Genomic DNA, 12,134 nt, shown 5'->3' with positions numbered 1-12,134 from the left:
CTGGTGAACTCCATGCCCAATCAACAAATCAATAATTGTACACAATGTAATCGAATTACAGAAAGCAGAAATGGGCAAAAGAAAATAATTTTTTATAGTAACAAATCACTTTTTATAGTACATGGTGTTAAAAGCATGCGACTTCTGAGCGTATCGGATGTTGAGACAAAAGTTAATGGGACATTTAATTTCAGAGGTTTAAAGCAGTGCTGGAATATAATGGTGGCCACACAAAATATTGACACTTTGTGCCCAATTTGGACATTTTCACTTAGGGGTGTACTCACTTTTGTTGCCAGCGGTTTAGATATTAATGGCTGTGTGTTGAGTTATTTTGATTTTACACAAATTTACACTATTATACAAGCTGTACACTCACTAATTTACATTGTAGCAAAGTGTCATTTCTTCAAAAATCCACTGACCCTAGAAGACTTCAGTTGTGACAGTCACAGAACATTGTCATAGAACATCAAGATCTTTTGTCTCAAAAGAGCAAGGACAATTTTATTCCTTATGATGTGACCCCTTTTAATTATTTAATTCTTATGTACTTATAAAATGCAACTATTACAAAACTAGAGTATAATAGAATACCATGGATTATTATGCCCAATTTGTTTTAATTGTCATATTGCAGCAGTGGTTTCGAACACGATTCTTTGTAAATTATAAATAATTGGCACATCCTCAAAGAATGAATCACGAGTGTTGCTTTAGCCTCACACTAAGTTCTGATTTGCAAGAAGGGCTGTATACATTTCTCTCTGAGGCTGTATTGCTATGGGGAGGTAGAAAGCAACAGTGACTCCATGGCTTCTCATGGAGCAAGCCATTGTAGAATGGAGGGGACAGCTGGTTTCAGTCAGGCAATAGATTCATCTGTTTTGAAACTCTCTTCATCATCCATGCTGGACTCCTCCACGAGGGCTTCTCCCCTTTACCATTGAGCCTCCTCTCTTAGCTCACTTTTACGAGACCCTTTTTCCTGCCTGGTTTGAGTGCTGATAAGAGTGTGTAAACAATACTTTTCATCCCTTCTCTCTCGGTGTGTAGTGGTCTGTCCCTCTCCCTCAGTGACAAACGTTGCTGTTCTGTCTGTGTGTGAGGTGATTAGCATAGCTCTCAGCAAGAAGGAGCCCCGTATCCCAGGAAATGGTGAGACACGCGCGGGTAGAGGGGGTTAGCATAACTGTAGTGGACGGTTCTCTGACTGGACAGACCGAGTTGGCCAACTTCATAGGGGACAGCTGAGCACTATCTCAGGTGCGTAAGTGAGAAAGAGAAAAGGAAAATCCCTCCCACCTCTTTTCTCCCATAAGCAGGTTGTTTACATTTAGGCTGACTGTGTGTGCATGCACATGCGTGGGAGAGACTGTGCAAAGCATGTGAAGGGTCTGCAGGCCTCCCAGAGCTTTCATGGTTTGTTGGTCTGCTCAAGGAGTGTGAATGGAGAGTGACCTCACTTGTTGTAACCAAAGTGAGCATAGATTATACTTTTAAAATATTATGGATCAGTGGATTAGTGAGGATGAAATCCTGTGCTTGTAGAAAGGGTGAGAACCTACAGCTCTGTGTGTTTGTTTAGAAGTTTTTACACAATGTGGTCACCATGCCTTTTTGATCTCTGTTGTGAAGGGGAAGTGATGGCAATTGTTTATTAGGACTTTTAAAGGGAAAATTCTGTCATCATTTAATCATCCAAACCTGTTTAAAGCTACACTATGTAACGTGTTTTGTTAAAAAATAACAAAATGTTATTAATGAGAGAGTGCAACAAAAATCCATCTTCCAAACCATGTATTTACTTTACCCAAATACACTTTGTTAAACCTATAATAATGAAAGTATATTATAAATATTTTAGAGCTGTCAGGATGGATTTCGCGGGAAATTACATACATACGTCATTCGCCCGTGCATGTTGATGTCATATCCATACACAGAGAAAATAAGATCCAGCTACTCTAGCACGCATGTGGGAGTAGCTAATGCTGAAAGTTTGTTGTCACAACGAATGAGAAAAATTGACCATGGATCATTCAAAACGGCCAACCTCCAGGGAATCACTTTCTAAAAACAAAGAAACCCCGAACGGAGCAGTCTATCATAGGCGGAAATTGCGGGGGGGTCAGGACCCCCCCTGTCTGAGGGTTGTCCCCCCCTAAAATATCATTAAAATATGTGTATTGTAAATAATATAATGATATATACTTAAAATAATTGTTTAAGAAATAAAATAATACAAATGCAAACGGGGCAACAACAAAAAACCCTTGGTGTCCCCTTCAAAAATTGCTCTTGAGAATTATGTTTATTGTCCCCCCCAACATTTTGATGAAATTTTCGCCCCTGCAGTCTATAAGCAAAAAGAGAAAGCGACTGAGTTCGTAATAAAACCTATATCAACATCGGCTTGGCTTTTCAGAAGTAGCCACAACTCCGAGATCTGAAACTTTTTAAAAGCGACCAAGAGATGGCAAACATTGCCTAACTTTTGTAACAACATTTATTTCAAAACATCAATGTTTCCAATAAGTCAAAACAACAGCAATATGGCACTTAACTGCTCAGATGACATGTTTTCAGATATCCGTCTTTTCCTTTCTTTCATTATTTGTCCTTTCACTCTGGTAAGATGTTCTGTATTTATGTGTACACCGGTGCCTCAAACCACATTCATCAGCGCAGAGGAGCAAAGCCGAAGCACAACCAAAATAATGTAATTCTGCAAGATGCATGCAGTTTTATTTTTTAATCGCTAGAGTGCCAAAAGTTACAAAGTGTAGCTTTAACTTGTTTTCATCCATGAAACACAAAACGATATGTTAGGCAGTTTGTTAGTCTCAGTTAGTCATTCCACCTAACATACCCTTTTTTGTTACATGAAAGAAAATCAAATGGCTTTTAATTTTAATGAAATTCGTTTTTGTGTGAATTATCACTTATTTAATACAAAATAGCTTTCGTACTAACCTTTTTTCCCTTATGTTCTTCTAGCTATGCAAACTTGATTTCATGTGTTTCCTTACGAAATGTGTTGGGACACAATTCATAATGCATCACAAATGTGCATTATCTGTGTTGCCACAAGAGGTTCTACAGGGAGCAATAGAGTGATTTGTCTATCTATGGTCAGTCTTCTCTTTCTGGCCATCCAGGGCTCCAGACTGTATTTAATGGTCACATTTTGCGACCATTTTTAGTAACAGTGCAATTAAACTTTGCAAGAGGTCACACTGGTGCGACTACAAAGTTGCCGGACTCTCTGATTGTGCGCTGTCATTTTTTGTTGTGTATGAGAAATGAAACCGCTCTAACCAGACCAGTCAGCGTGGGCCCAGGCTCAATGGTCAGATCAGCACAGAGATTTTAATTTACTCGTGGACTGGTCTTGAGCGCTAAGCTCATCATAAACAACAGCACTGCAAGAAGCGTGGCTGGGTCATGGATTCGGCATTTATTATTTCCTCAAAACCTCTATGAAAACCCTATTAAAAAACCCTGTATTAAATGGCCCCAACATTTTAAACAGCATTGAAAAGGAATAAAGGAGAAATCTGCTCCATGAGCAGACAGAAATTGTAGCTAAGGATTTCAATCAACACACCACAAATATTAAAAAATATTTGCCATAAACTCCTATCAATATATCGGGGTAGTGAGGGAATACAATTTAATTTTGGGATGTGTTTTTCTTATGAAAAATGGTTACTGTTTGCTTACAGTTATCATGGTTTTACTTTGACCTTTGGTTAAACAATATTATTGCAAATACCACATCCTGATGAAAAGAAACCGTGAAAGAAAACGAATTCACACTGTCACACAGTGTCCTAACCAGACGCGATGCAGCGACATGCAATCTTTCTCATAACAGTATATTAAAGCCAGGGTGACACTAGCTGGTTCAAAACAACTTTATTTTCACCAAGGACACACTCACACAGGCACACACACACACCGGTGGCTCATTATGAACTTCTCTCTGCTTACCTGTCACATGGAGATCCACAAAATAACAACAAATTACTGCATCAGTGTGTTAACGTACAAAATTGTAATAGACTGAATTTTGATGCAATTCATAAAGTAACTTTGCTGTGTGTATGTGTGTGATCGTGTATTATCCCCTAGAGGTTTGCCGTAGAAAGTGTCCATATGCAGCTTCAGTGAGAAAATTAGGTCATTCACTAAACAGACTGGTCCATCAGATTGTTGTAACATCTGCTATTATTGTAGTTTATAATCATTTTAGTGTATGAATATCGCATCATCGCGCCACGTCTGGTCAGGAAAATCTTTCTTAAATTTTGACATTTTTATAGCTAGCCACCTCAATAATAACATGACACATAAAGGTGTATAGCAATGCCAGGACAGTAAGATTTTACATTTTACATTTACATTTATGCATTTGGCAGACGCTTTTATCCAAAGCGACTTACAGTGCACTTATTACAGGGACAATCCCCCTGGAGCAACCTGGAGTTAAGTGCCTTGCTCAAGGACACAATGGTGGTGACTGTGGAGTTAGAACCAGTGACCATCTGATTAACAGCCCTGTGCTTTAGCCACTACGCCACCACCATAACTGAGAGGCAGACAGACATACAAGCTGAGATTGTGGGTTGTCAGGCCTGAATGACATTTCATTCATAGCAGTTAAAGGAGAAGCCACATTCCTTTATAATTGGGCCACTTGTGTATATTGAGAAAAGGAGGGGACCTAGCACTAAGCTTTGAGGCATCCCAAAAATATAACACATTCACTTATCTTTAGAAAATATACAGTAAGAAATCAGAGCTCAGACGTCTGATCACTGGGCATCGGGTTGCCCATAGGACAGGATCCAATGTGTTCGTAACTACTCAGGACCTCCCATAATTAGATCAGCTGCAAGCCCACACAGGTACCTGATTGGCACCAGGGAAAGGTCACACCAGTGATATAAAGAGACAAAGACACAAATAAGCACACATATGTTCCCTCTGCCCAATGAAACTAACAGTTTAATAAAAATCATGAACTTATACATTTATTGGACCTTGTTGACAAATTTATTCAAAGAGCTGTGTTTTGGCTACATCGGACATCACAACGTACCCATTTTGTGTGTATGTTTGTGTGTGTGTGCATGAGTGTGGAGTTTTTATTGTTCTTGTATTGATGAATTACAGATCTTGAAAGTTATCAAATTACTTTACACATAAAAGTTTTGGTTTCTGTACATTATGACTTTACACTCAATACTCAATGTATTTTACTCAGTACAGTAAGAAGGATCTGTTCATTTCTGGGGATAAATTGTTGTTATAATGGGTATGAAGTAATCAATCATACTCTTCTTTTGACAGCCATTGCAAAGATGTGTGAATGTAAAGAAATTGTTTATTTGTACATTAGGGTCACATGAAGCCAGTTCTAAAATTCTTTTTTGTTTGTTTTGTTTTTGCATTTTTACAGAAAAAGAGATTTAATGTTAGCTCCATTAAAAAGTGCAGCAACTCAATAATAACTTAATAATAATAATAACAAATAACTGATGACTCATTTTACCAAGCTAATCTACAGTACACTGATCAACCACAACATTAAAACCACCTGCCTAATATTGTGTAGGACCCTCATGTGCCGTCAAAATGCCACCAATCTGCATCTCAGAATAGCATTCTGAGATGCTATTCTTCTCACCGCAATTGTACAGAGTGGTTAGACTATGTCAGTTCAAACAAGCCTGGCCATTCTCTGTTGACCTCTCTCATCAACAATGCGTGTCCGTCCACAGAACTGCCGCTCACTGGATTTTTTTGTTTTTGGCACCATTATGAGTAAATTCTAGAGGCTGTAGTGTGTGAAAATCCCAGCAGATACAGAAATACTCAAACCAGCCCGTCTGGCACCAACAATCATCCATGCGATTATCTAATCAGCCAATCTTGTGGCAGCAGTGCAGTGCATAAACTCATGCAGATATGGGTCAGGAGCTTCAGTTAATGTTCACATCAACCATCAGAATGGAAAAAAATTTGATCGTGGAGCGTGGCATGATTGTTGGTGCTAGATGGGTTGGTTTGATTATTTCTGTAACTGCTGATCTCCTGGGATTTTCACACACAACAGTCTCCAGAATTTACTAAAAAACATCCAGTGAGGGGCAGGTGTGTTTTTGCATTGTGTATACAAAAGACACAAATGAAGTGTATTGCATATGACTACACAATGGACACCTAAAACAGTAGACTAGTGATAAATATGTTATGTAATTAGATGCCAGCATGCCACCCAATACCAATCCCTAGCCCTCTACTGAATCGAGCTATTTCAGGAAGTAGAAGATAAAATATCTGCATCCTGTGTCCTGCAGATTGCAACATTTATAAGATAGATGAAGCCTCTGATAATGTTTGTGAATAAGTGGTATTTCCATTTCTTTTGACATTGATTTTTTTGCCGATGTGGATGGCTCAAGTCTGAGTACAGGTATCTCCATTACCTGTGGGTGGGTTTTCATCCCTGCCCTTTGAATGAGCATGACTGAATGCTGAGCATATTGGAGAAATCTGTTGATAATTACTGTAAGTCATTACAGTACATGAGTAATTTTTTTTTGTCCAATTTGTAAAAAAAATTTTTAAGGATCTATCCATATTTCTTAACAATTTTGCACGTTCATATGTATGGTCATGTTTCACATTCTCCAGAGCAATGAAATTAAGTATAAAAAGCTTCTCGTAGCTTGAGTTCACCTAACCTGTTTAAAGAATTTCTTAAAAATGTTTTAAACACAAAGCTTTTTTTTTTTTAAGACAAGACAAAAACATTTGAACAAAAACAAGTTTTTCCCAAACCTTGTGAAACAAGAAAATATGGTCATCATTTTGGTTTTCTGCTCTTTCTCTTAAAATGGCTTATCAGGTTTTTAAAGTTAAAACCGCCTAATTTCTGTGGTTTCTCGAATTAAATGTGCTTGTTTGAGTTGAGTTTGCTGCTAATAGAGCTGCCAGGGATTAGGGGCCATTGGAGGTTTTCAGAAGGCCCACAATAGCAGCCTGTTTAGGCCCTGCAGATCAAAGCGGACTACGCCTGAGGAACCAGGCACTGGCCTGGGTTGTGGCCTCCCTGAGTAGAGAAACAGAACATTAGATTGTCTTGAGGGAATCAACTGTATTCAAAGGATGTATTAAACTGGATGCCTTCTAGTTAAAACTATTAGGTTAGGGGAACTATTTGATGAAACATCTTGAGGTGACATTGTTTATGCTATGGGATTGGGTTGTCACTCAAATGGTGTGCCATTTCATTGTAGCTCAACATAGGCTAATTCATCCGTACCCAGTCATATTCCATTGCTGAACCACTTATTAGCTGGAAGAAGACTAGCTTTCTATTCCAACATCACTGTATACTCTGTAACAGTTGCAAAATTAACTAGAGTCTGGTTATGAAGGGTTTGTATGTAGGCAAGTGAAAATGTATTGGTTCTGAATGCCCACAGTGGCTCGTTGTACAATAGTAAGTTTGCATCAGTATCATGAAATGCTGTGTATGCTTTAGGATTCCCTTATGTTGAGTTTGAATGTGTCCTGTTGCTATGGTTGCATACCACATCTGAAGACACTTGATGCTTGTAGGGAACATTGTGCGGAGGTCAAGGAAACAGGACATTGAAAAATTGCTTTCATGGATTTGAGAGCATTATCTAGCATTGTTAGCATGGCATAATTTTTTATTTTCATAACATTTATGCACCACCACAAAACTTTTATTTCGATTTAATGGGGTCTTTAATGTTCCTTAAAATTGATGGCCTAATAATGGTCTAATTTTCTTTTTTGCAAGAGATCCTGTGTTTTATCAATACCAACTGATCTCATAAGAATTTGTACTCTTACATAAAGTTTGGTTCTAGTAAACGTACATTCTCTTACGTATGCATAGACACTGAAACAAACAATTTTGACGTATTGACACCATGAAAACGTCATCATTTTATGTATTAACACCAATACAAATTTACAAATGTTTATATGTTCTGTTTGAATGGATTAATATTGAATAATTCATAGAATTAATCCGTTAAATACATTTAATTTATAATATATATTTTCATGAGATCAGGCTGCCAATACACACAATATTTTGTGAGATTCATCAGTTTTCCTTCAGAGAAGACACCTCTGCCACCAGCTATTAGGCCTGTACTATTTACTATCGTTTTGCCATTTACTATCGTGATGTGAAAAAATCAGTCCATTTATTCAAGATAATTGGTGGTAAAACCCTTGAGGTGGAGGGAAAACCCCAACAACCAGTTTACTGAGAATCTCTCCTCTGTCTTCATTGGAAGAATATGCGTCTATGGAGAATGTAATGCGCAGATTATTTGTCACAAAATAATGGTTATACTTGCGCATTATGCACGCAGATGGGGATTTCAGCAGTCAACCCTCTAGCTGTTTACAGCATGAGCTAGATCAGAGCCTGGGGTGGACAGCACCACAGATCAAAGAGGCTTTTAATTAGCGAGCCCTTTTAGAGCAGATTTACGATTCTCCAGCAAGGAGCCATTGATTTTGCATTTGGCTAGTCACCTCACCACTGTGCCTGATATGTAGTCATCTGACTGTTACGCTCCATCAGGTTGAGATTTGTTGCTTGTCATTAGGGCTGGGTGATAGGACAATATAAACGGATATCGACATTGCCATTGTTGCTTGAGGTGCAGACGTTTTTTTATTTGCTAAAAAGAAATGGGCATAAACTATGATGGAAACACATTTACCGAATAAACTCCTATTGAATGTAACAGGATTACAAGATGCGCATCAAAAAAATTGTGTGACTGAATAATTAATTTAGAACTGGACAAACCAGCGGAACCAATCATCATAACTGAATTGTTACCCTGCTCATTCTGAAATACTGATGTCCTAAAAATCCAAAGCCTGCATAGAGTTTGCAGAGGAAATCATTTAAACACAAACTTGCACTTTTTCCGGAAGAGCAGGTTTATTGATACTTTTAAAGAATGTCTTCTAGATCAACCACAATGTCACGATGGAGGGACACACACACACACACACACATAGTGCTACCAGAACTGTGTTTCATGACGTCATTTCCAGTCATGAAACAAGTTATTAAAGTCTTTTCTCTCCACATCCTATACCCCAAGTTTTTTTTAAATAAAAGTCTTCTCTCCTTTTTCTCCCCAATTTGGAATGGCCAATTCCCAATGCGCTCTAAATCCTTGTGGTGGCGTAGTTACTCGCGACCACTGGCGGAGGACGCATTCCAGTTGCCTCCGTGTCTGAGACTGCCAATTCGTGCATCTTATCACGTGGCTTGTTGAGCGAGTTACCACGGAGACATAGGGCTTGTGGAGGCTTGACACTATTCTCCGCGGCATTCACGCAGAACTCGCCATGCACCCACCGAGAACAAGAACCACATTATAGCAACCACGTGGAGATTACCCCATGTGACTCTACCCTCCCTAGCAAACGGGCCAATTTGGTTGCTTAGGAGACCTGGCTTGACCTGGCTTTATGCGAAAGATCAGAATATCAAAAACAATGTGCGGATAAAGCCGTGTTTCCATTCCTTGCGTTCAAAAGAACAAAATCATCACTTCCGGGTAAATTCATCCAGTCTGACCCTACGCTACCACTGGCGCGTTGTGAGCGAAGCGGAGAGCGTTTTCAATTCATTCCTATGAAAGACGCGCGTCATGCTCACAAGGTGGATCGTAGAATTGGCAGCGGTGCGAAGCAAGCTCTCTCCTAACGCTGTGAGCGCCTTTGAGTGGATTTCGTCCGCCCGAGTGGAAACGCAGCCTGCTTGAGAAAGCCGAACTGCTTGTGTTTTAGCGACACTCAGTAAATATCAAAAATTTCTTAAAAGCTTATCGTGGATTTTCTTTAACGTGATATATATCGATATCGTTTTATCGCCCAGCCTTATCTATAAGATATTCTTTAAAATGATCAATAAACCTGCTCTTCGGGAAAAATTGCAACTTATTTGCTCTGCAAACTCTATGCAGGCTTTGGATTTTTAGGACACCTGTATTTCAGAATGACCAGAGCAAAAATTAAATTGGCCCTCTGGTTTGTCCAGTTGTTAATTAATTATTCAGTCACAGGATTTTTTTGATGCGCATCTTATATTCCTGTGCAATTCAATAGGAGTTTATTTGATAAATGGTTTTTCATCATAGTTTATGTACATTTCTTCTTATCAAATACAAAAAATGTATACACCTCAAGTGAGTGTATAAATTGTATTCTCATCTTGGTGTTTCCACCCAGCAGATTTTATGCGATACCTTAAAATGCGCACAAAAAAGCATAGCTATTGATGCCTTTTCTTTTGACTGCTCTTAAAAATATAATAAAGTGTGTTTCTCCAAGTGCATGTCTTTGTGACTAACAGCATTTTCTTGTCATGTGTCACTCCGAGACGTCTTGCAGCAGGTCGCCCGCCTGTTTTGTAGCGGGTAAGTTAGCAAAATTACCTGTGAATAAAAAATACCTGCATGTGGACGAAGAGCTTGCATACTGGATTCAGCCTCGTCGCATTTGGTGGGTGACAGGTACTAGTTTAACACCCTGGATTAATATATTTACCAACTTCCCAGATCCATGGTTTTGCCATTTCCGATATTGTCGATCATGTCTGTTTGGAATCGGCATCGGGATCGGGATCTTTGCAAGACATTGTCGATATCCGAATACATCGTACTATCGCCCAGCCCTATCTTACACCCTTATGATTGATTACAGCAGTAGCCAATCATGTGCTTTGCAACCATGGTCCAACCAAGGCAGATTGCTTGATTGGTTACAGCTTGCTTAGCTACAGCAGCGCATGCACAGTGAGAAGCAGCACTTGTGAAACTTCTCATTCATAAACAAATTCAATGACCTGGTCCTCAAACTCAACCGACCAACTGAATGAGAGGGGCATGTAGTTCATTCACTTCAGCATTCGCATGTGAGTCTACCTTGTTCATCATGGATGGAAAAGGGTGGAAGATCTATTAATGTGTAAAAGTGATTTTTATACAGGTTGAAGGGATTTCACATGACTCGGGTCAGTGCTGCTGAATACATTGAAGTCTATGAAGTAGGGCTGGGATAAACGATTATTTTTTAAACGATTAATCTAGCGATTTATTTTTCTGATGCATCGATTAATCTAACGATTAATTTTTTTCCAGTCCGATTCGATTTCGATTCGATTAATCGACTTGTGACAACACCGGTAATACCGGTTTCATCGGGGGTGGGGGTGTATAAAATGTAAAAAAAAAAAAACATTTGCCGGGAGTTTGATTGACTGGCGATCTGATCAATCAATCATAATACGCCATTTTTGTCCAACAAAGTAGTCAGGAGAGAGAAAATTAACGTCGGTGGATTTGAATTTGAATAATGGATTGTAGGCTACTGTACTGACATCTTTCCGCGGTTAAAACAACAGTCATTCTGATGTAGGCTACATTCATGTTTAGCCTATTTGATGCTATAAATTAACCAAGGAAAAGATGATCGGTTCACGAGCAGCTTTAACTGAGGCAATCTGTCACGACACATTAAAGAGCCACAAAATAGTAGGCCTGTTTATGGTTTAATTTTCTTTGAATGACCAAATTTGAAAGTTGAGACTTTATTCTAAATGTTACCTGCTTGGTCCTGTCTGTCAGCACGTTGTCAGTGTCCTCTATGTATTTTTCACGACATTCATAGCTATAAGCGCATTATAATAGCTATAAGCGAAAACTTTAGGTGTCGACAACGTATTATAGCCTACTCCAACATCGAGTGCAAAGTGGGGAGTTGAAAAAAAACTTACGGGGCTCTGTCATCTGCAGCTGCTCCCGGGTGGCGCCTCTCGAATCGACGCGCATATTTTGCGTCTACGTATTTTTTGACGTCGACGCGTTGTCCCAGCCCTACTATGAAGTCACTCGTCAGCGCAACCTCGACTCCAACTTCACTCAAAAGTGTTTTCGCACACATTTTGCCCCACAAATTATGTCTATGATGTTTATTGTGCACAGCTCCTGCTTTCTTGTGTGGGAAGCTTGTAAATTCGCCCCTCCATGATGCCTACTGCGCCACTTGAC

The 12,134-nt window shown here is 39.2% G+C and overlaps 1 protein-coding gene across 4 annotated transcripts in view; it reads left to right on the top strand.

The window, feature by feature from the left end:
• The window catches only part of LOC127621753 (nuclear receptor coactivator 1-like), a 96,499-nt gene that overhangs the window by 31,090 nt on the left and 53,275 nt on the right, over nt 1-12,134 (top strand). The gene's annotated exons all lie outside the window — the stretch shown is intronic.

Source organism: Xyrauchen texanus, chromosome 28 (genome assembly GCF_025860055.1).
Source record: "Xyrauchen texanus isolate HMW12.3.18 chromosome 28, RBS_HiC_50CHRs, whole genome shotgun sequence".
NCBI lineage: Eukaryota > Metazoa > Chordata > Actinopteri > Cypriniformes > Catostomidae > Xyrauchen > Xyrauchen texanus.
This window is presented reverse-complemented; position numbering and strand designations above follow the sequence as displayed.